At 40.8% G+C, this 24,534-nt stretch overlaps 1 protein-coding gene across 2 annotated transcripts in view; it reads left to right on the top strand.

The window, feature by feature from the left end:
- Positions 1-598: 598 nt before the first annotated feature.
- Positions 599-24,534, top strand: part of PRKCD (protein kinase C delta) — a 69,051-nt gene continuing 45,115 nt past the window's right edge. For both annotated transcript variants that reach the window (XM_068408575.1, XM_068408574.1), the window contains exon 1: positions 599-654. The gene's annotated coding sequence lies outside the window, so the exon portion shown is untranslated. The remainder of the gene's footprint in view (positions 655-24,534) is intronic.

The raw sequence follows: 24,534 nt of genomic DNA, 5'->3' as shown, positions 1-24,534 counted from the left end.
ACCAGATGCTCTTCGTGTCTCGGCGACCAGTGGACCAAAAAAACACCCCCCCAAAAAAACCCCACACCCTAAAAAGTCATTTCCTCGTCTCAAACGCGGCCCATTACCCGCAGCACCAACACTGCTCTGGCCGCGGCCTCCCCAGCTCAGGGCCGCGCCAGGGAGCGGCGGGAGCCCTTCCAGCCAGACTGCCCGCCAAGGTGCGGTGCGGTACGCTGCGCTGGCGCCCGGGGCTCCCCGGGCTACCGCGGAGGCGAGGGCTGAGGCACTTCCACACGCGGCTGCCTCCGGCGAGACACAGGAACGAAGAAAAGAGGTGAAGGGACCGCGCTGGGCGGCCGAGGGGTCCGAGGGACAGGGCGCCGCCACCCACCGCCTCCCCTCAGGGCTCAGAGGCGGCGCTGCCTCAGCACCTCCGGGGCGGGCTCGGCGCGGGCGGCAGCAGCAGGTGAGCCCGCGGCCCGTAGCTGCGCCCCACAGCTCCGCCCCGTGGGTAGAGCGCGGGGCGGGGAGCGCCGGGCCGGGCCGGGCCGGGCCGTGGCGGCGGGGGGACCCACTCGGTCCCTCCCTCGCTCATTCACTCTCTCGCTCTCTTTCGGGGCAGCGCCCGACACTCGGCGGTGGCCGCGGCCCCCGACGGCTCCCGGGAAGCGGGTGAGTGCCGATACCTGCCCCCGGCGCGGGGGCTCCCTCCGCTCGGCAGTTCCTGCCCCGCCTGGCGCGGGGTGAATGAGGAAGCGACACGGGCTCCGGCTCCCTCCGGCCCGGCTGTCTTCCGTGGGGCTCCCGGCGGGGAGAGGTGCGCCCGGCTCGGCCGTCGCCGGGCTCAGCCCTTCGCTCTGGCGTGTGTCCCGGCGGGTCGGGCGTGAGGGGCGGGCGGGCCGGGCAGTGCTTCCCGGTGGGGCTGTGGGGCGGGAGCCGGCGGGGCTGCCTCCGGCACCGGGGCGCCGGCAGCTGCGGGGCTTCCTCGTCAGGCGCGCCTCCATGTTGGGCTCCGCGCCCCGGGGCGGGGGGTGCGGCGGGAGCCCTGGGAGCCGGCTGAGCCCCGGCGCTGGCCCGGCCGCGGACTATGTGCGCCGAAACGTCCCCGTCGCCAAGCTCGGGGGTGCTCGGGATGGGGCCGGCTCGTTCGGTCCGCGAGGAAGCGCGACCTTCAGCGGGAAGGTCTGCCGGGCTCCGGGCAGAAGAGGGACGGGAGGCACCGCGGGCGCGTTGGCGGGAGGAGAGGGTTGTGCCCCGCGTGGGGCGGTAACGAGATCCGTGTGGTCCGTGACAGAAACACGGAGTTCCCTCGTAGCAGAAATACCAAGTTTGATAATACCGACCCTTTTTCCCCGCCCAACAGATACTCTTTCTGCCCCCCTCACGACAGTGAGTTTGAAGCAGGTACAATGCACGATCTTTTAAATGGCCAGGTTTCCAGCTGAATGGCAACAGACAATAAGAAACGAAGGAGCAGGAATGCCTGTTGCTTTTGTGTATGTGCCAAGCATGCATCTCTTAAAAAACAATTTTCAGTTCATTGCTAGAGAATTCCCCGTTTGCATTAGGGTATGAAATATTAAAATAATTGAATTATGGCATTCTGTGGTTACATCCGACATCTGTTTACTTGTGGGCTCTGACTGTTGCACCACTTCACTTCTAGCTTATTCAGGTAGTGCAGAGCAGAGTGTTAATCTGGACCTAGGAGCTCTTGCAGATTTATGTGCAAGGATGATACTGCCCTGCAGCCCGTCACTTGACAGTTGGATGCTTCCGAGGACAGAACTGAATCTGCAGAGAAGGCAGGTGTGGGATAACTGATTCTCATACTAGATCTTTTCCTAATTTTATAGACTCGTTTAAAGCCTGAACATTTGACATCTCTACAAATAGACTGTGGCAAAATCCTGGATGCACTTGTGCGTTTAGTTTCTTTTAAATCTTATCTGGGCCTTGGCCTTCTACAGTCATTAGTCTATTAATGGTGTAATAAGCCAGCAAATAACCTCTTCGGCTTTCCATCTGTCAAATAATGCCATACAGGACTGTACTCATCAAATAGGAAGCTATAACCAAGTATGACCAATACAGCTTTCTGAACAAGAGACTATGAAGTGCTTCTTAAGTGGTTAAGCAATAATTCATAAACTTTTTTTTAAAAAGTGTATATGCAGCATTTCCTGTTCTAGTTCCTGAAAATGTCTGTATTAAAAAATCAGGTATTTGTCTTTGGACTGATAGATTTCAGTCACCCCAAGACACTACTATGGGAACCTACAAATACTGAGGAAAGAAGCAAACATAAAGCTGCAAAACATAGATTTAGATTTTTTTTTTTTTTAAAGTTTCCTCCCCTCACCTTGGGTTTCATAATAAAATACAGGTCTGTGCTTTAGTTTAAGAAATGATTAAATGCTGGCATTTTCAATTTCCTTGACCCACATAGCTGTACTCAAAGTTATCTTTTTGTAAAATTGAATATGGCAAACTTCCTTAAGGAAATATGATTATCAGAATAAAGTAGATAACTTTTGAAACTTTGACAGTTTAAAAATTGAAGCACATAAGAAGATATTTCACTAGGCATCATTTGTATGGTTATAGGTAATGCTAAACATAAAATAATTTAGAGGTAGCATAAAAGAATTAAGAGTTAGCAATACTTTGAAATTTTCATCCTGCATCTCGTAATTCAGATTTAGGTATGAGGGAATTGCTGCCACTCAGTGGCTGATACAAATGTATAGAAAACAATATTCTGTTACACAGCTATGATGTACGTGTGGTTAGTGAGTATGTCGTAAGGTGAATGTGTGGTGAATATGTGTGAGAAAATTGATCAGGAAGATGCTCGTATTGTTCTCATCAAACAAGAGGTGATTCTTAAACTTTTTTCTATTTTGTATTTCATGAATTATAACCCACCTTTTCTTTAGGCATAATTATATAGTAGGGTCATAATTTTCTTATTGAATGGAACAGTGAAATAGCGTAATAACTTTGACTTTTTGGTCACACAACGTAGTTGAAAAGATACTCTGTAAAGGAGGGTTTATTTTTAAACTAGAAACTGTTTCTCAACTAGAAAACAGGAAATTTTGTAGCTGCTTTTGTTAAAGAGAAATCTTTAGAAGAATCTCTCGTAGAGAACTTGGCTATTTGGTGCTATATAGATCAAGGAAATAATGATAAAACCTGGAAAGATGACATCTTTTATTAAAATAATTGATTTCCTGAGAAAAGCATAGAAGCTTTCAGGCCTCTGAGTCTCTTTTGATGTCTAAAAGCCACAGCCATTACAATTAAAGTTCATGCCAAACTGAGTACTTCAGGGCCTAATAGTTTAAATTAACCATCCATCCTTGTTTCCGTTTGAAGGACTTCACTGTCACCCTGCCTCTGTGCAGAGGCACAGATCCTCTGCTCTGTGGATGCGTTACCCTTCCATAGCTGGAGCTCAGTTCTGGCTGCTGCTCCCGAAAAGAGGAGCCCCTTCATCACCTCTCTCCCCACAGCTGCACTGCGACTGGAGGTGGGACTGTAGCACGTTTGGATCTAGCAAAGTTTGCTTTAGTCTAGGTAATCTACAGTGAAGCTGCAGTGGCACAAGCCTCAGCGTGGACTGTACAGTGTAAATACTTTACAGGTTAGCCAGCACTGAGGTATGTGCATGTATTGGGTTCATTGACACAGGTATTTAAGTTCCCTAAAGCTAATTCAGGTGTGTCTCTTCATGATACCGTCCAAATGTGTTGTGTACCTATAGTCCACCATCCCCTTTATTGCATTTATGAAGTATATACTTAACCTACTGCAAAAAGAATGGAGAAAAAAAGGAATAGGCTAGGGATTGAAATGTTTGTTGCAGATGAGTCAGAGCTGAATGTGAAAGATGACAAGAAGGGATTTACCAGTGGAGTCTGGGGGCTGGATGACTTCATTAGGAACCGAATTCCTCTGTTAATCTTCCACTGATGAGAAAGGTTATGCGATTTTTACTCTGGAATTATCCTTGCATTAAATGCAGCTTCTCCATCTGGGTTCCAGTAGTTTTTTAAACCGTTTTCCTTGCTCCATGAAAAAACTTTTCATCTGTCTCTGAATCTTCCTTTACCTGCATAATCTGAGCGCAGAATTTGGTTCTGCAGAGCTCTGTGTGGAGCCAAAGGACAACAAGCAGGAACAGTGAAAGGGGGAAAGCTACCTGTGCCCATCAGAGCTGTCTGGGTAGCACATTAGCAGTAATCATTCTGCATCCGCTTGTCTGTGCTTTGCAAAGATGCAATTACCAGAGATGAGCCTTGGAGAGCTCTTTACAGCCTTGGTAAAATAATGCTGAAGTGGCTTGTGTTACGTTCTCGTTTAAAAGCCAGTTATTTCTACCTATAAGAGAGTTTTTACACTTTCTTAAAGAGACACTACCTCTCTAAGCCAGAGCTACCTTGTTAGCTTTTTATGATACTTGAGTAATTTTGCAAAAGTCTGCTCTATTGGAAGTAGTGTACTGCCTCTAGCTCTGTAGGGGCACCTAGATTATACATACTGCCTTTATGACTGGAAGCTGCCCCAGTGTGCTGCTCCTCTTACCAGAGACACTAGGAAAGGTAGAGAAATGAGAGATCTGGCAGAGGAGTACCAGGGACCTCACAGATCCGTCCTTGGCAAGAGCAGTGCAAGATTTATTTCTGGTCTGATCTAGACCAGACATGATCAGTAACCAGACTTGTTACTTATTACAAGTAACACGGATACAGAGAATGGAAATCTGATGTGTATATCTGTGTGTTTCAGATTATTTTCTGTTGGCTTTTTTTTTTAATTAAAATTTATGCAAGTGGAACATTATGTCTACCTTTCAGTGACAGAAAGGTGCCCTGACATCCCATGAAGTAAGTTATGTTTTGAACCTATTAAATTAGCTGTTACTCTTTTCTGATTGACGATAGATTTATCAGTTTCTGACTAAAAGATGGAAGTGGTGCAGCACAGATGTATATCAATAGCTGCAAATCAAAGAGGCAGGGCGTAAAATCAATCCTTTAAAAATATTTCTCAAGCTAAGAAAGTGCATAAAACTGCAGAATTCTTTTTACGGTATCCTCTTACCAAAATTAATGTGTTTCCTGGTAATTTCTTTGCCATTGAGTGTAATGCTCGATCTGGAAAAGTTTGTTTAAGGATATGTAAGCATAGTTGATATTCATAGAATAATAATCACGATCCATAAAGTCTGTGAGTGACCATCACAGATAACTTCATGAAACTGATGCACATTAAGCTTTTAAGCCTTGTGTGATACTTGCCTGACTGCTAAGGGAGGAGGGTGTGTGCTTGCCATCTCCTCCCATTTGATCAGCCAACCATAAAACTTATCAAAAACAAACAAACAAAACCAGCACCTCTCTGAGTGCTCCAGAACAAGATTATTTTGAATTCCAAGGTGCTACCCAAGTAGTTCCACTTCTGCTCATTGGTAGTGAGAGTGGAGTTGGGATAGGTCCTAGGAGACTGGTTAATGGGTCGAGGTATCGTTGCACTAGGTGTTGTATGAGTCTGTGGCAAAAAGACCCTACTAAAACAAGCTCTTCCCAAACAGCTCAGTAAGGGTGCCACTCTTTTCTGAAGAGGTGCACGTGAGCTGAAGTCCTTTCCACCTCACTGGGCTCAGAGGAGTTGTCTGAGTTGTCTGAATTAGTATCTTGTTTCTCATCACCTGGATGGCTGAAAGCCTCTAAAAGGGGATGTACGTTTCTGCATGAGTGGCTGTCATTTGCATTATGTTTAGTCTTTTGCAGTTTCATAAATGATTTAAGTATTTATAGACTTGGTTTAATTCTGGCTACCCACTATAAATATAGCGTATCTTGAAACATATTCAGTAGATGTAAACTTCAGCTTTTTTCCCAACCCTTGAGCTATGAAGGCATGCATGCTACTGATCTGGAGCTGAAAGCCTAGACCTGTGTTGGTTTATCCTCATTGTTTGTTGTGTGACAGGTTTGTAATGATGACAAAGAGAGAAAACTGCATTTTAGCACTCAAGTGTCAAGTTACTTTCTGAGTGTTTGAAATTTTTTTTTCCCCCATCAACACCTATTTATTAGAGATCTAATAAAAATCGTCATTTGTATATTTGATTCTTTATCATATTCTCTAGTTTCTTGAGGAAGTGCAGTTTAAGCTTTGCCAGGGTTTTTTCTGCCTAAGGAGCTCATGAAGTCTGAGTGTTTAGTCAGTACCACTTTGTTCCTCATCATACCAATGGTATCTAATTTACTTAAGTGCATCAAATGTATCAATATTCAATATGAGGAACAGTTTAAGGAAAGGAGGGTTTTTGGTTGTGATACCAGATTTGTCTTTCTGATAGTAAAGCTTTTTTTAACTTATAGCCAGATTTTTTTTTTTAAGATTTAGATGCTTGAACAAGTAGCTAGATACTTGAAAAGATGTTAAAAAATGTTGAGCAGCCAGACTCAAGGTTAAGCTTGGCTTCTGCAGTTTGACTTTTTCTGGGAAATTCCCCAGTGAGCACAAAGCCAGTGTAGCTAAGCTATTGCTAACACATTGTTCGATGGCTGAACTATGCTTTTCTAGGAGGAGACTGTATTTGAGTCTTGTTTGAACAAAAGAGGAATCTTGTATTTCTTTCTTAAAAGAAACAGTCCCTCCTTTTCAAAAAGACCTCTGTGTGAAAATTTGGTAGGAAGATACAGTCCAGCCAGTAGCAAATAGGGCCCATTATATGCTCTTAACTTGTATTCTCAAGGAAAATTAAGATGCAGAGACATAGTGCAGTAACTTTGAAAGACTGTCATGTTTGAAATATGACACTGACTGCCCCGTATGTGTTATCTCAAGATTTATATGATATGTTTTGCAATACCTCTGGATGACTGCATTTTGCTGGCCTGACTATGTAACCAAAAGGAGTGTTTTGTACCTTACTGATTTTGTTAATGCCTGTTGAACTGGCACTTTGCTAAAGAACGCAGTTGTGTGTTAGAATATTTTACTGGAAAACTCTTATGAAAATAAGATTTATTCTTGCTTATTTAAAAAAATGTATTTAATGTATATTCCTGTAAGAGAGAGCACAGATGGCTGTTTTACATCAAGTAGGTGCTGCCAGGATCTTTCATTTTGATAACGAACTTTGTTCCTTTTATAGATGAAATAAAAAAAAATGGATCTGAAACCCTCAGTCATACAAGTATCTCTGCATGTGAAGGAGTAGATTTGATTATAGATGCTTTCAGTATTGATAGATATATGGTTTTGTTTTTTTAAAGAAACTTTTTAATAGTCTGGTTCTTGCGCTCACTGACTGATGATGATTACATTTCTTCATGTCCAGTGTGCTTGTCCGTTAATGCTGTGTTCGTGCTGAGCTGTGAATTGCTCAACAAGAGTTCAGCTGTTTCCTTATGTGTCTGTTGGGCGATGACTGTGGCCTTCACTGAACTCGGATATTCTTACTAATGGCTTGGGGATGCCGATTGCCAAATATCTAGAGCAGATTGGTCTGTCAGGAAATCGTGCGAGCTCTCTCATATTACATTTGCTTGTGTTCCTTGATAACTGACAGGGGTGACACTTATGATTTGTTTGACAAGTTTATCTAAGAAGCAGCATCCCAGGGGCAAGAGCTTCTTAATATGGACCTAAACTCTTCCAGGTAATTTAAGAGCTAAAATGCATCCAGTTTTGCTTTGATCTGAATGCAGTGAGCCATCAGCACTTGAACATGTCTTCTCCCATTCTCTCAGCTAAAAAGGAGAGTCCAGCATCCCCAGTTACCTAGTTCCTTGAAACCTAGCACAAGGGTTAGGGAAGGACAGGTAAAACCAGGAGTCAGGCTTGTGTCCTGCCTAGAAAAAATCCTGTTGGGGAACTAGAGAGCAGGAAGATACAGCTCGAAGCAGTATTACAACTTTGGCAGGTGTCTTGGCCCTGACTCTGCCCTGTGAAAGAAGCACCTCTTGTTGTACAAGTTAAGTGAAGTTGTTCCACTGTGGGACTCCCCACCTTTACAACCACAGAACAGAACTTTCATGAGGGGATATTGCCAGCTATTTTTTCCTGGTAGATTTTTTTTTCTGCAGGCCTTTTTGAAGAAACATGTGATTTGGACCAAAGGATTTATAGATCTGTCTGTTAATCCCCCCAGGGCTTGTATTAGGTTCTTAGGCTTTTTTTCCCCTTTCTCATGTTTCCTTAGACTCTTGCAGTGAGGGAATCTGCAATCAATTCATACCTCTCAGCTCGTCCATAATTGCAGAGTAGCTATTCTGTTGGCAAAACTTGCTTCATCGCATATACACTTGAGAATATCTTAAATATGGAAGGTTCTCTGGAATCTAATTCTCCCCATTTATTTGGTCTCGTTTTAATAGAGGTTGGGTTTTTTCCTCCAGGAAGTCAGGGCGTGCCTGGGTCATTCAGGTCTGCTTGCCCAATGGTCTGAGCTGTGATTGCTGACTTCCCTGGCTGAGCCATCACAGCCGCAGTGCAGGTTCACCAGAATTGCACGTCTGCAGGACAGTCTGTTCCAGTTAAGGGTGACTTTTCTTGCCTTTGTGCAACGTGCTGTTATGCTGCTGTCACTGCATCTGACGTGCATGCTTTTGCATGCAAATACCTCATATTGCTAAAAAGTAAGTATATTTATTTTATCTAAAGTTAGAACAAGTTTCATCTGAAATGGATGATAATGCTCTGTTGCAGCCTATACTGTTTTTTTCAGCAAACCTTTCTACATTGCTCTATTACTTAAAGGATTAAGTTATTGGATCTGCACCACAGACACCCCGTGTGTGCACTGAAAGGAATACGGGGGTTGCCAATGAGGGGAAGCTGGAATGCCAAAGCTGCCATTTAGGCAAGGAAGTAAATGGATTGCTGTTGTAAGGCAAGAGCAAGCGAGAGAGAAAGCAGCGATATGAGTATAGAGACAGACCTGGAGTGCAGCAGGAGCAGCACAGCACAGAGCAATGAGAACTGCCGGGCTCTGGGATGCTGCTCGTTTGCCAGAGGGGTGCTGCCAGCCCTGTTACTCTCACTTCATCCTCACTAACTCCAGCTCCTCTCCAAAACTTCTGCGATACAACCCAAATGCCTGCTGGCCGGGGTTGGCGCAGGGAGAGGAGTGGAGCTCTGGTTCATTGCTGTATTCTGTTTTCTGTTTCAGTTTAATTTACAAGCTTGCTAGTTTCTATCATTGTCACTAAGATTTTCAAGGCAATCCCAGAGCTTTAATATAATCTGTATTGGTATCTGTCAGACTATTTAGGGTATTGCAATTTGGAATTAATGTTGCTTTCTTTTTCCAGTGGGTGGCAGTTGAAGCAAAGAGAAATGTTTATTTGCTTAGAAGTTTATATAGATATGTATTTAAGGAATGGGAAGAGAAGCCAAAGCAGGCCAACCCTTTATTGTCTCTCCTTATATTGAGTTCTTTTCTTTTTTATTGCATCTCCTAGCTGGAGAAAAGGACAAATCAAAGGACCACTTGCGACCAAAATCCGCTTTTAGTTTCAATCTCCTCTACTTTTTGTGTGTTGTTCTGTTGCTTGTTTCCTTATTCTCTTACTAGTTAATAACTGTGAGCCCAATCTTTCTGTTATTAGAGCTTTGCATTGTGTAAGCCTAATTTCAAAACTTTGAAGCAGGGAGCTGCTCACTTCTTGCAGCAGTGTGTTCAGTTTCTCAGATCTGTATTTTGATTTTTGAATGTAATATGTAGTAGCATTCCTTTCTCCTTTTAAAAAGCAAATCTTGACAAGAATTCTTCAATACTGATTCTTAGAAATTTAATATATATTATAACCCTAATGTCTATTTCCTTGAAGGGCCAAATTTTGACTGAAAGTACTTTCATGCACACTTCTTGTATGGAGTTAGTGTATGTCTTACTCGCAGCTGAGTTTCAAGTATGTGTTACTAAAATAGAATACTAGATTCCAAGTAGTGCTTAACTAAAGTACACATTAATGCATTTACTCAATATATAATTATAAGTAAAACATAAGTGAAGTATATATTTATGGGAATACAAATATATTTTAAATGTCTAAATTACTGCGTTTCTAAAATGTAGGAGAGATTAGGCTAAATGTGTTTTAAAAATTGTGAGAAGTATGTATATCAGTGCTGAAACCAAAAGTTGGGTTGAGAATTGTTCTAGGATCATGGAGCATAAGCTGACATACTTTGAGAACTAAATTCAACTTTTTTTTTTTCTTTGCAAGCTGTTGAAACAGTGATAGGGCTTTTCCAGCACTTTTCAGTGCTTTACATTGTGGGTAAATACTTAATGCTGCATAAAAAGCTGGAGAAATCTTTTATTTTAATGATTTTTCTTTTCCTAGGGACGAACTAGCAGTTCATCTTCTATAATATGTGATTATAGCTAACTTGGCAATTGATCCCCATCTTCTGTCTGAGGAAAATGAGGTCTTATATAGGTATTTAATGTAGCTAGACCAAAATATATTTAGTTAAATTGGATAACATTATTATAAATTCATTTCAGCAGTTTTGCTGTGTCCAAATTGAGTCAACTTATCGTAGCTAAGCCTTGTCTGAGCATATGTGGCATTCCACTTTAAGTCTGTTCTTACATAGATGCAATTAAATACAAAAGCTTATGCAAACACAATAATTTTAAACACTTATAAAGTGATTCGCCACTTGTGTGGATACAAGTTCTGCTGCTACTGCTTTTAGAGCAAAGTTCAACTTGATTGATACATGAAACTTGTAAAATGATTTAGGACTCTAAATGGAAAAATATCCAGGAAGAAAACTTTCTACCCCTTCTGGCCACCTAAACTAAACGATGAGAAATTAATTACCAGAGCAGCAAGGAGTTGGGCTTCATCTGGTTGATAACAAAACTGAGTTTGCTTATCAGCAGTACTCTTTGGCTGTAATGACCTAAAATGGAAATCTTTTTTTGGCTAAAAATACTCTGAAAGCCATGACATAGCATGTATTCAGTTTTGTCAAAGGGACACAGTCAAACAGAAAATGACACTTTTTTCTTTTTTTTCTTTTTTCTTACAAGACTTAATAATGATGTGATGACTGTAATGTAAGTCAGTCAGTAGAAAAAAAAAAATTATTTTCAGTTCTTTAAATTTAACTGTCAATTACTGGATTGTCATTTGCTGAAAAAATTGCTGTACACTTCTATAGACACTGAGGAAAAGGCTCTAAAATCTTTTAAAATGTTTTGATACACATAGACATGTGTAGTGATGGTATGCTTGAATTCTAGAGGTATTTTTACTTTCTTGAAGACTTCATCCCGTTGACAAACAAATCTTTTGGGGGCTATGGAAGGATTTTAGCATTATTTCTAGTCTAGATAAAAAAATTATCTACTTGTATTATGATTTTGGTCTTTTCCTCTCTTTTTTTTTTTTTTTTAAATCTGATTCTCTTACTACTACTTCATGCTGCTTTTCAGTGAGTAAGCTGATTCTAATACTGAAAAAAATTTTGAGTGAGTCTCAACAGAGGGATGTTTTCTTTGTTTGCTTTAAACAAACCATGAGAGTTACACAGCTCTGTTTTGAATTAACAGCCCTCCAAGCTAGGCTGTACACTTAACGCTTCTCAGACACTCTGGTGAGACAGTAGTATAAGCATTCAAATACTTCAAAGGGAAGACAGCCATATCTAGCGTTTTATCTTCTTAAAAGCACAAAAAAGGATGCCAGACTCATGTAATTGAAAACATTTGCTATAGGCAAGGTGTCCCAGGCAGACTAAGATGGAAGCATGTATCCTTGTTCTGCTGCATTTAGTTTTGCTTTAGTTACTAAGAGCACCCTGCTGCCTAATAAGTAAGAGTTAAAGGCAACTTAAAAACATGCCTGTTTGTGTCTCTGTGCTTTTGGTATTATTCCTGTGGTCCTTTAGCTATTCGGAGTTCTAGTGGACAAAGGTGCAGTGAGTAAATGAAGAAGAGCGTACTTATGATCTTCTGATCAGGGTCTGATTTTCCAAAGTCCGCTTAATACCCCTACTGAATTGCTTAATCATTAAATCCCCCGAAGTAATTTGTTAGGAAATTTGCAAAGCTGCAAAAAAGATATATTTTGCAGTACATCAGTTTCTATACTTTGTAAGTCTTTTAAAGCCGGTATATAAATACCATAGCGTAGCTCTATTTATCATATGTGCTCAATGCATGAAGCAATGGAGGGGAGTGAGGGGGGGAATGATTGGAGCTGGATGTGGGACTCTGAAGAGAGATGACAGCAAGATGCTTTTGTACTGGATAGCAGAATTGTTCTGCCTCTGCTTGACCCCTAATGTGTTGTGTAGTTAGGGTAAATTGTTTGCTTGTTGCTTGCCCCAGAAGAACATGGGTAATGCATCATGTTTTCTTCAGTTGTTTGCTTGTTTTTCCTATTGCAATAGCCTGAGTGTGGGGGCCTGGTTGGAGGATCCCACTGTGGGCTGTCATCTTACATGCTTTGCTGCCAACCCCATCTCACACAGAGCAAGTGCCGAGCCATCCGGCTGGGTTACTTCCCTTAGCTCTTGTCCAGCATCATAGGACTGACCACGCTGAGCTCAGCCGTGCGTGCTGCAAAGCAACACCCACTTCCAGCCTTGCACAGCCTGAGCCCTTCTCTGTTGGTAACTGTAGAAATTTCCATGTAATTGTCAGCGTACAATATTGCATCAAGGCTGGAACAAAGATGAGGTAAATGTTTCTGCCAACATCTCGGGGAAAAGCAAATAGTCTTGAGACTTTGTGAGTTTTCTTGTGCATTCTTTGGGACTTTACGATGCATTGTGAAGTTTCTGAGAGATTTCTTTTCCTTGAAGTTAGTTTTTACATGAAGAATTCACATCTTTTATGCCCATCAGGTGTGTTAAAAAGATGGGGAGAAAATGAGTGGAGTAAAAGGGTTTTGTCATCTCAGAAACGAAGCTGGAAAAGCTTTTTTGGTTCATTTAATCTTTCCACAGATTCCAGTTAGACTCTCGCTCAGTATCACTTGGACTTGTGCTCTGATGCTGACTAGCATCTTATCATCCTCATGTTTACCTGAGATTATTGTTGGCTGAGCTTGCAAATCTTCACACTCAGCTGAACAGAATTTCTCTTTCTGAATCTCCTAAATGCTTGATCTGATAAACTGCAAGAAAGGCACATTCAGGTTATCAGTGAGCAGAACCCTTTCCCGTTGGGGAAGGAACATGGTAACAGGGAAGGCAGAAGCTATGGAGAGCCCCTGTTGCGTGTTTGGTGCAGGTGCAAGTTGGAGTCACAAGTTGTAGATCAAAGAATGGGAGATGTAAGCCTGTCTTCTCAGCCTCTGAATCCTTATATGCAAGGCAGTGACTTCAGTTGTTACAGCATTGTTTCTTAAACTTTCCTCAATAATCCCATTCTATATAGAATTAGCACTCTTGTCATTTGTGGTCAGCTTGAGTTGGATAGCTGGAGGTGGAGGGGGTCAGCTGAAGAACCTTTGCACCATGTGTCCATTAGTTGCATCTCCCCACAAACCCAAACAGTACAATTGCTTTTTTTCTTTGCAGATGTATGGTGCCATATGACATCAGATACATATGACATTCATAAATAACCTGTGGTGAAAATGTTTGTTCTTACAGCTGAGTGATAATACTAGCTACAAGTAATAATGTCCCTAGCAAGCACATATTAAGAGGGAGTAGGCTGGTTGAGTCTCTTCCTTTAATGTGGATCCTGGAATCCAGAGGCTGGTTAGCTCTGACTGTGCATTTGATAAACATATTTCTAAGCTGGTTCCCATTTCACTGATGTGTTGAAGTTGTCTTAAGTTCTGAATTGGCCTTTTGGAGCACAACATTAGTGCTCTGGTCGGGCTCTGCTTTTTCAGGTGCTGCTAAATACTTAAAAAAAAAAAAAGTAATGTAAGCTTTGACTTTGAAACAGTTTTTAAGGTGTTTGGTGGTGTGTTCCAACTGTGAAAATCAAAACATTGCATTCTTTATAGGTCAGTAGAAAGGGCCAAACCGGTACCAGCGATGTGGCCAGCGTGTTACTTAAGGGATCTCGCAGCAGCATAAGGGGCTTCTAGGTGCACCAGTGACAGATGTCATGGTGCCCAAGAGGGGACTGCAGATGAACTTTATCCTCTTAGTTACATCCAGTGCGAATAGTGCTAGAAGTAACCCGGCAGGGAAGGCAAAATGCTGCTTTACTTCATATCCAACCAAAAGCCCGAAACCTCTCTGCTTCACTCTGCCTAGAGCCTTTTCCTGTTGCAAAGACAACCACATTTATCTGTTGCTATTAGACTTTGGTTTGCCTACCCGTACTCGAGTACTGCACAGCCCATCGTATCAGGAAGGAATTCGATAGTGACTTGAGTTACTTGGGCTCACCAGACTTTGAACAATATTTCAGTAAAAACAGATTGAGAGCAGCTAAAGCAGTTTTTCTGTTGCTGTAGATGAAAATCTCAATGTGATCATAATTCAGCTGGCATAGTAGCACCGTGATTGACAGAGAAATAAGCAAACTCTGACACTCATACTTCATGCTGCAAGCTTGTGTTTCGAGAATGAACTTTCCCTGACTTTAGCCAGACAGACGATTTGATTTAAATGTTAATGAAGACAATAATTTTTTCCTTCTACTATAATTGTTTTAACCAGTACCATTACACCTGTTAAGGGATGAGTCCCCTGCTCCCTGTCCCCAAAACCCTGAAAAAAACAACTCCATTTGTTGTTGAAGTCTGAAAATAGCAAAACATAACTTTGATATTGCTTTAAGCAAGAGAGAAATTAATTTGAGACCTCAAATTCAGTACTTTAAAACATATTTTCACGTGACGTATTCTGGTGACATTAGTCACAGAATTATTTCACAAAATTGTTTCAAACTCATCTTTCACTTTTTCACTTTGTATTCCTGTGCTCCACTTTCTTATCCTGTGCCTTTTATTTCTGTGTTTTGCTGAAAAGCCAGCTGCAGTTCAATACTTTGTCTTTAAAAAACATTTTATACAAAGAAGGTCTGCAGTGAAACCTTTTTAAATCATGAAACTCCAAAAAGCTTGTGTTTCTGTTGCTCAGCTTGCTCTCTTCCTTGACCTTTGGTTTCTGTGATACATAGGATACCCAAGTAGCTAACAGTCAAAAACTGATTTTAAGAAACTTTACTGGGTTGCTTTGATTCTCTCTCTTACTTTACTCCTTCCAGAGACGGATGGCAATTTGCTTGTGCTCCTACGAAACTTAACATTTCCACAGGGAGTCCATTATTAAAACAAATAACCATTTCCAATGGTAGTACTAGCAGGAAGCAGTATACTGCAATTTAATGAATTTCTGAGATCAGTCATTAAGTCATCTTTCATGTATCAGTTTGTTATATGGAAACTGCTGGTTTTACAGGTATCCCAATTTTGGAGAAAAACCAAATTGATGGTCCCTGAAGATGTGTACAACTCTGGTATCTAGTTTATTAGAAATGGACGGTAAAACTCCAGAGAAAAAAATGTGATGTGGTAAAACGTATTTTGCCCAAAATTAAGTGTCTCAGTCATCCTAAAGGAATGGAAGTGTTTGGTTTTTTCGCACCTTTTTTCTTCTGAATGAAATCCATTGTGCTATTGTCAAGCCCTCTGCAGTTTGCAATCAGATGTTTCCAGGATCCGTCACAATAATTAGTTTGCTTATCTGAATCTCTTCAAAGGAGCAACTTTAAAAGATTTTTCTTTTAATTGCTGAAGTCTTGTATTAACCTTCCCAATGGATGTTTGTTCAGTAGCTAGCAATATAGGAATTAGTACAGTGAGCTGACATTCAGAAATTGTTTATAGCTGGAGGTTTTTCCCTTTCAAAATGCTTTGTAAAGTCAACAGAGCTGTGGATACTCGGCGTAAAATTCAGAGCAACTGTACTGAGATCAAACGATTCTGCAAGTGTGTACAGTTCTTTACTCTGAGTCTGTCACAGTTTATGCTTGTTTTATTTCACAGAATCACAGAATGTTAGGGATTGGAAGGGACCTCGAAAGATCATCTGGTCCAATCCCCCTGCCGGAGCAGGGTTACCTAGATCATGTCACACAGGAACACGTCCAGGCGGGTTTTGAATGTCTCCAGAGAAGGAGACTCCACAACCTCTCTGGGCAGCCTGTGCCAGTGTTCAGTTACCCTCACTGCAAAGAAGTTTTTCCTCATATTTATGTGGAACCTCCTGTGTTCCAGCTTGCACCCGTTGCCCCTTGTCCTGTCAATGGATGTCACTGAGAAGAGCCTGGCTCCATCCACTTATTTAGTGAAATACTTTAAAAGAACTGATATGACATTAGTATGAAGTGTAAGGGTATACAAATAAAGTCATATATTCCTATAAAACCCCACCTTTGGATATGTGTTAGGGTATAGAAGTTTTGGTTCTTTCACAGTAGCTGTTTTGACCTTCTTAGATTTTCCCGTGTTTGAAAGGGTCTTTGTTACACTCTTTGGCTCTTCTTGCCATTGATATACAGGGCTGGGGTTTTCCTGTTCAGGGAAAAATTGGCTAGACTTACCATGCTTTTTCTAATAAAGCTCACAGAGCAGAGTGTCCTCTTGGAAAATGTAACAGATTGGGTTTTATTCAGCCAGTATATTTTGGACCTTTACCATGTTCTCATTTATCTCTCACTCACAGAAACACTCTAAAATGGCAACCATTTAATCTTTTTTAGATTATAAAGCCTTTGTTATGACTCCAGAGTTTGATGGCTGAAACTTTACTCTATGCTTTGATCTACATTTGTTTTTGTTTATTTTTTTTTTCCCCAGTGCCTGTGGAAACATTCGAAGTCCTGATTATTCTTGGGGGCTAATATAACGTTTTATGGAATCAAATTGAAAAAGGTCTCTGTTAGATTAGTGCAAGCATACACATGCTTTACTTCATTTTGCAAAGTTGTATTTATTGCTAAATCCTGACTCTTCTCTGTGAAAGCACAGCTTTAGTAATTTTGCTTTCTGCCTCTCAGCTGGCTCTTTGTCTACGAACAAGGAAAAGCTTCCTGGTGATGCTTCCTATGAAACATAAGGATTCCTCTCTTGTCTGCCCTCCAACTTGTTTTCCGTCATTCATATTCTAGTTATTGTCTGAGTTCAGGATATTTCGGTGTGATAAAGTTACAGCAGTTGCAAGAAGCTCGTGCCTTCTTGTCAAGAGCCACATGTACTATTTCAAATAACTGTTCCTGACTTCAGTGTGAGTGCTCAAGAGAATGAGGATCATGCAGTTCATTTGATTGCTGCTCCATTTACAGTTTGGAAGGCTTGTCTCCTGCAGCTCTGCCTAGTTTAAGGAAAAGTTTTTAAGCTACAAAGCTCATTTAGATGGGTTCTTCTCAGTTTTGCTCAGTTGTCAGCTGTTATTTCCTGGCAGGTGCAAGCACTGCGTCCCCTCCCTGAAGGACTTTGTCACTGTGACTTAGATTTGCCATAGCCTGGGTCTTAAAAGTTGTAGGCTATCTAAAAGAAAACTCATGTCTGGGAAGATACTACTGAAGAAAAATTAGAAAAAGAGGTAAACAATGAGTCTGCAAAATATTTCTTTTGTTCTTATTATTTGAGTTAAATAGAGTTTAACTCAATAGAGTTAAATTTTTGCAGTTAGGCTGTACTAGAAACAGGTAGGAAGCGTAGATTGTTGCGCTGAGCTTCCTGAGAAAGATAAACCTGGTGACTTGTTGGGTTAGCACATTACTCATCTACCTTGTATGTTCAAGGAAAAATCCCAGATACTCTTCTGATGATGTGACTGTTTCTGTCTTGCCTAAGCGTAGTTACATGCGGCCTATACACAAGAGTTTTAGAAGACGGAATGAAATCCATGCCAAGTATGAAAGACAGGTATGACAGGTGAGTACTCTTGGCAGACAATTTCATTTATTATGCAGCTGTTTGAAGTGGCAAGCTTCCAGATTTCCACTTATAAAGGAGGATAATTGCCTAACAAGGTCACTGGGAACAAGGAGTACAGTGGGACAGAAATTATGTCCTTCTGTCCTTTGGTAGCACAGGTCCTTTTATTTCATGACATGTTGGAAGGACCCACTGGGCCGAAATCATGCCAGTTGCAGACACTGTGTGTGTATCATATCTCCCATAGCCTGCCAGAAAAATTAGTTTATAAAATGTTGGAAAATGCCCAAATGAAGATTAATATGCAAGCTACAACTGAGCCAGTCTGTAGTTATATGGTAGCTTCCCTAAATGTGTAAAGGCTGGAGGAAGGTGGGGGTTTTTTGTTGTTGTCCTTTAATTCTGTTATTTCTGATTTTTTTGTTTGTTTGCTTAAACTGCTCTGAAGATAAGTGTCAGTAATTTTCTTGTCCTTTGTATTGTGTTTGTGATTAAGTAACTCAAGTTTTTTCAGAGCATTTTCACAGTGTCATTGAGAGATGGAGGGAAACATTTTAAGTGAGGGAACATTTTAAAGGAGGAAAATTGTTATAGGAAAAGTAGAAGATCCTCATCTCTTTAAGATGCTAATCTCATATTTTGTTTTTAACTATACCTGTGTCTCCAAAGTACATTCCAGGTGATTTCCCATGTCCTAATAAAGAGCTGAATTGTTTTGGATGAAACTTAAAAACTACTGTCCCTTTGAGGCAGAAAACCTGCCCAGTCTGTGGAACTTCAATGTGGTGTTTAAAATTAGACATAGTTGTAAGTAACTGAAAACACGTCTACTAATCAGAGATGTTAAGCAACTTCAATGGAGTTTGCTCCGGTCGTGCCTGGAATGCATGTCAGAGGCTATTATTGCTATTTTGAATGAATCATTTGGGCAACAGAGGTCATAATTTGTAATTGTATACGTACGTACACAGAACACGGGAACCACCTATTAGCTACTTCTGCATTATAATATCTTTTTACTGTCTCATCATTCAAAAATTTATTTTCAAAGGAAGAGGAGCAATCTGAAGTATGTGCTTGAACTGCGTGTATTCAGATGGATCTTTATCTTTTTGATGTCACACTGAAATATTTATGTGATATTCAAATAGTGCATGTGGAATAGACATAACCAAGTGTCAGCTGGCTTCCAGAAAAGTTGCTCAGTGTTTTCTGAGAAGGCACCATCCTACAGCTTCTTGGCAAAGAGGAACTACTGTTTGGAAATGAGACAGTGATCCATCTAATGAAATTCTGTAGCTCAAATCATGATCAGCACCCAGTGGAAGATTTAAAAAATACTGTAAATATCTGGGTTGCTGCTTTTAATTTTTTGTTCCTTCTGAGAAAAAAAAAAAAAAAGCGCCCCTGGCTGCCCTCATGAGAAGATGAAGGAGAAAAAAAAAAAGGGCCTTGGCTAATGTCTTGAAATGGAGCATTTATGGAAGAAAAAGATCGGCTGAAAGACCTGCTGCTGAAGTTAGCTTGTCCATGCAGAATTCTTGCATGAGCAACAGACTATAAATGTAACAAGAATGACTGTAGCTCTGTTCGTGATATTCCTGACATCCTCCACAAAATCCTCAATGTTACTGAGTTTTATTTTAACCATTTTTCCCCCCAGAAATGTGTTTTCATTGCCATAGCATTGTGAGACACCAAAATGCTGGGCTCTGAAAAATCTAAACTTGCCCTTGCCTCAGCAAACGGCACACTCTTCCACGGGAGCACTGTGAACATCTGATTTTAAGCTTTTCTTTCAAAAATCTAGTCCTATGGATTGCATATAAAATGTGTTCAGCATAAAGACAGGGTCAACTAAGTTACTTAAATCGGCTTCAAGCTCCAGAAATGTTAAGTCTTTATAGAAGTCTTTGGGCCACAGTGAAAGTGATTTGCTGGTTTGGTGTTTGGTTTTTTTTTTTTAATTATTTAATTATTATTTCTATTTATCTTTTTAAATCTTAGTTTATTTTCCCCTACTTAGAAGTGCTTCTAGAAGCCACAGGTCTGGGTTTTGGAGCTTGGGAAAGAACGCAGACAGCAAGGGTGGACAGGGAAGAGTCCCATGAAGATGAGTGATGAAGGGTAAAGATAAACTTCTCCACTCATTCCTTTGAACAAAGGTGAAGAAGAAAACAAAACTGAAGCACCTCCTGTTTCTGCAGCTGCTGGGACTGGGATTTATGTAGGGCTCAAAGCTGTAACGCATTCTCCTTGTGAAGTTGGTAGCTACCTGGAGCAGCAGACTGCGAGGGGTATTAATACAGACATGGTTTGGTGCCTACTGTGCAAGTGTACACAGAGCACGGTACAGTTAGCCTGACTGGTACCAGAAAGGCCTTACTGGTGGCATAACAAACAGCCCGGCTGGTGGGGATCTCCCTGTCTCTGCAGCCCAGTACCAAGCCTTTCCTTCATCTCCCTTAGTGCAGCAGGAATGGCCCATCACTCCAGTCCCTTGGTTTTGCTGAACCTGCTGAGGAGCTGGGATTCTAGTCAGGGCTGTTGTATCCATCATAGCGGTTCCTGGCATGTGTTTTGGCATGTGTCTCCTCCTAAGAAGACGTTTACTTATTTAGGAGTTCAACTGAAGCGGCTAGTCATGGTCCGTGGGAAGCATCCTGACAGTGGTGCCTGCCACCTCAAAGGAGCATGAGAAATGAAGTTGGTGATATTTTACAGTCCAAACACTACATGTGAGCTATTTATTCCTTTAAATTGTGGAGTGCTTGATTCCCAAGTTGTAGCACAACTGGTTTTTTTTTCCAGACTACTTAATTACCTAGGTCTGAAAACTAGGACATTACCAGGTAAAAATTTTCAGTATCGTAACAATCCACTCATGGTGTTGTTGCTCCTTGTTCTTTATTATGTTTCTTAATAAACTGTGTGTTCCCATGTACTCCCATAGCTTGCTTGAGCAGGAATATTATGTCTGTAAGCTATGCCAAAAGGACTGGTTAAAGCACTCCAGAAGTGATGGGAGCTAACTGAGGTGTGATGAGAGGAAAATAATTCTTCTAAATGTACTTAATTAGGGCTTGTCACTTAAAAAAGATAAGCAGACTAAAACCTCTGATAATCCGGAACTCTGTATCTACAATCTACTAGTTTGCTGGCGGTGGAAAAATTTACATTGTGCTGTCCTGTATCCCAGGATCCAGGCCATCAAGGTCTGTCCCCTGGATGATTAAGACATAGGTGAAAGCTAGCAACAGAAATAATAATTTTAAAGTTCCTCTCCATCTTTCTCTTCCTGCCTGTTGTTTCCTCCCCGCCCGCTAGATTACAGTTGTCACACAGTTTTCTAACTGTCCTAATGCTTTTGGCTTTTGAACATGTTTGAGTCATTTGTTATGCATCTACATCTCTCCTCTTTGTGGGCTGCCTGTTACTGACCCTCTTGCCACAGCGTTGTGGTCCAAAACATTCATTTTACCTACTAGATACCAATGAGGAAACAATCTTGAGTTCTCAAGAAGCTCTGGTTATCTCTATTAGGTGATCTTAAGCTCATGTTTTGCATTGCATGTGCTGTTGGCCCTCAATGTAATGTTTTGAGCATCTCTCTCCTGTTAGATGCTTAAACATTATTTATGGAGTGGTTGTAAACTTACAGGCAGAGTGTCTGGGAATGTTTGCTGCGTTCCCATCGAGCTGAACTGTATTTTGACAGCTGGTTAATGGCACAAAGCCTCCAGTGGCTACTGCTCTCTAGCTGCGATTCCTCTACCAGTTTAGATGACTTGTGATAAGCTGTTCTGCAGACGTGACTGTGAATCGACAATCTGGATTTTAAAATATAGATTCTTTTATGTAACTGTTGTTTGTGGGATTGGTTCAGCCCAAGAAATTTTGCTTTCATCTTTAAATATGAGCCGTAAATTCAGGTCTTTGTTCCACGTTGAGCTGAGAGTTGGTGTTAACAAATTCTATTTTTAATATTACAGTTTGTCACCAGTCTTCATAAATAAAGCGCTTTGGCAAGCATGTATATATTGTTTTATAGAGCAAGCTAAGGAACAGAGAAGTTAAGGGTTTCTCAAGGTCATGGTGCATTCAAGGTCAAACTCAAAGGAAAACAGTACAGTTCAACTTGCGGACCTTGTCTACTTTTATGGATACATACTCCCCTCCCTGGAATAGCAGAAGTCACTGATGGCTGCTATGTAATCTTAGTCTCTCTGGGTTCTTGTTTATTTTTGGATGTGAAAATGAGGTTTCAGTCGTCGTTTGTAGCGAATCTGTTGAAAACCGAAAGAATGCTGCTCTTATTTGTTTCCTATTTAAGAGATGCCTGCTGAAACTAAGGCGAGCTAGGCATTTGTACCAGGATGAAAAACCAAGAACGTTAGCTGTAGTGTTCCTTAAGGTAAAGGATTTGGATGAAGTGTTGTGAAACTTCTATCAAAATAATTCCTGTCATGTGTAAGGAAATGGATAAAAGAATGAGCATGTTTTAAGCCTGGTCTTGCCATTTGTTCTGAATTACGACTGTCTTCAGATACCTTCTAGCCAGGTAGCTGAGTAGGTAACATAAGAAATTCTTGCTAAAATGTACTTTGCTAATGCTGGTTAATGCACCAGGAAGAGAATATCATAAAATAAATTAATCTTTATATTTTTAAGTTCTCTTTTTGCACTTCCCTGGGTATTTCCATACTCCATCATTCCTTATTTTTAACTGGTTTTACTTAGTATTATTTATCATAAAGGTACTGGTGGGGGAAGCTTGGGGCTTTGCAGGGTAGCAGTTTGTAGGATAAGTAGGTTTTACTTAATGCTGTGTAAGATATAAACTGAGAACTTGTTGGTTAAGGTGCCTATTAACATGTACTTCAGGCCTGGCCTAAGCCTGGTTGCATAGTCTTCACATCCAAAACTATCATGCAGTTACGTTCATCTGCCCTTCAGCTCTTCAACAGATTGTCCTTTTGGACATCCCAACATCCAGCCCCCCACCAAGCCCACAGACAGCTCCTTACCATTGCTCGAGGCTTCACAGGACATTGTTCATGATCTTTCTTAGGAAACATTTGGAGCCACAGTAGTTCCAACAACATTATTATGCTTTTTGTGGATTTGCATTTAAAAATCTATGAAAGAAATTGAAGCAGACCTAGTATGTGCATTTGGTATGATATCGTATTAAAAATAATATTACAGTAATTTGTACTGTATTTTGCTGGCTGCTGTAGCATTTGAAATAATCCTTGCAGTATGGAACATACTGAGCTCTAAACAGCTTAAATAGCTCTTGACTTGAAAGGAAGATTTTTTTTTTTTTCACTTTAGCCATAATCATAAAATCACTTTTGTTTCTCAAGCCATTGAAACAAACTTATTGCAGGGCCCTTGAAAGGAACAGCTTTTGAAAAAACATGTCTGTTATTCTTGCTTATTATTTTATAAATCTGTGTAAGTCTACAAACTGCTTGAGATGCCTCTTGGAAATTAAGCTTGCTAATTTTGTTTCAGATCTGAAAAAGGGCTTTGAGAAGAGGACCTTGGAACTTTTAATAAATATTTGTAGTGCAGATTACCTGTCCCTGCAATTCTGAGTTATATACTTACTCAGCACTCTTGGTCCTTGGTTTATGAGTAAGTGAGGAAGCTGGGAGTTTCCACAAGAATGACTCATATCGAGGAGGAATCCTAATACTCTTTTTCCCTATCTGATCATGGAAGCAAATTAATTAACCTGGATGCGTAATGCATCTTCCCGAAATTACAGAAAGACTGTTGATTCCTCATCCTGTAGGAGACAGGATGGAAAATTCTGAATATACGTTCAGTAACGCATTGCCTCAAAAGCGGGTGGAATTGCTGTTAGGAACCTGTAACTGGCCATCCTGACACCTTGCTTGAAGTACAATAGTGACTCTTCCTGGTGATTGTTTTTCAAAGAAATAGTAAAATTCTGACTTTTAAGACTTTGGAGTATAACCCTTAGATATGATAACATCTTGCTACTAATAGACCAGCCGTTCTCTATCCATTTGGTCAGCTTCATTATCTAGTAGGTAGATTGAGATCATAAATGGGAATGGAGGCATGGAGGTCAGCCGTAAATGGATCACAAGCCTGAACCTTGTTCTTTTGACTCACTCATGCCCAGATCATAAATGTAATACTGTGTTCAGCTGAGCTCTGAGTCTGCAGAAGCCTGGAATAACCATTTCTTGTAATTTCACTAGAAGAATTTTAACTGTATCTTTTAAACTTGCTACTGCAAATTCCTTAGAGAACCTCACCATTTCCAGTTTGGAGAGCAGAAATAATGTTTCCATTGTATAGCATACTGAAGGTTTACTTTGAATTAAGCAAGAGCCCAAAAATATTTACTGACAAGAAAAACCAAACTGAACAGTGTTTTCTCTTCTGTAGGCAGAGTTTATTGTACTTACTTGTCCTAAATTTCAACATGGTGTTGGAAGTTATAAACAGTGACTGTGGAAACAACTCTACCCAAGTACTGATCGAGTCTCCTAAACAGCTTTTGTATTGTGCAACTGTACAGATTAATGCTTAAAATGCTGCTACTTCCATTTTTTGTTCAAAGACTCAAAGTAAAATTCTAGAACTGCTCACATCTACTTTCAAGGTGAGT

Source organism: Nyctibius grandis, chromosome 10, assembly GCF_013368605.1.
Source record: "Nyctibius grandis isolate bNycGra1 chromosome 10, bNycGra1.pri, whole genome shotgun sequence".
Lineage (NCBI taxonomy): Eukaryota > Metazoa > Chordata > Aves > Nyctibiiformes > Nyctibiidae > Nyctibius > Nyctibius grandis.
The sequence above is the reverse complement of the archived record's forward strand: the minus strand, read 5'-3'. Positions and strand labels throughout refer to the sequence as shown.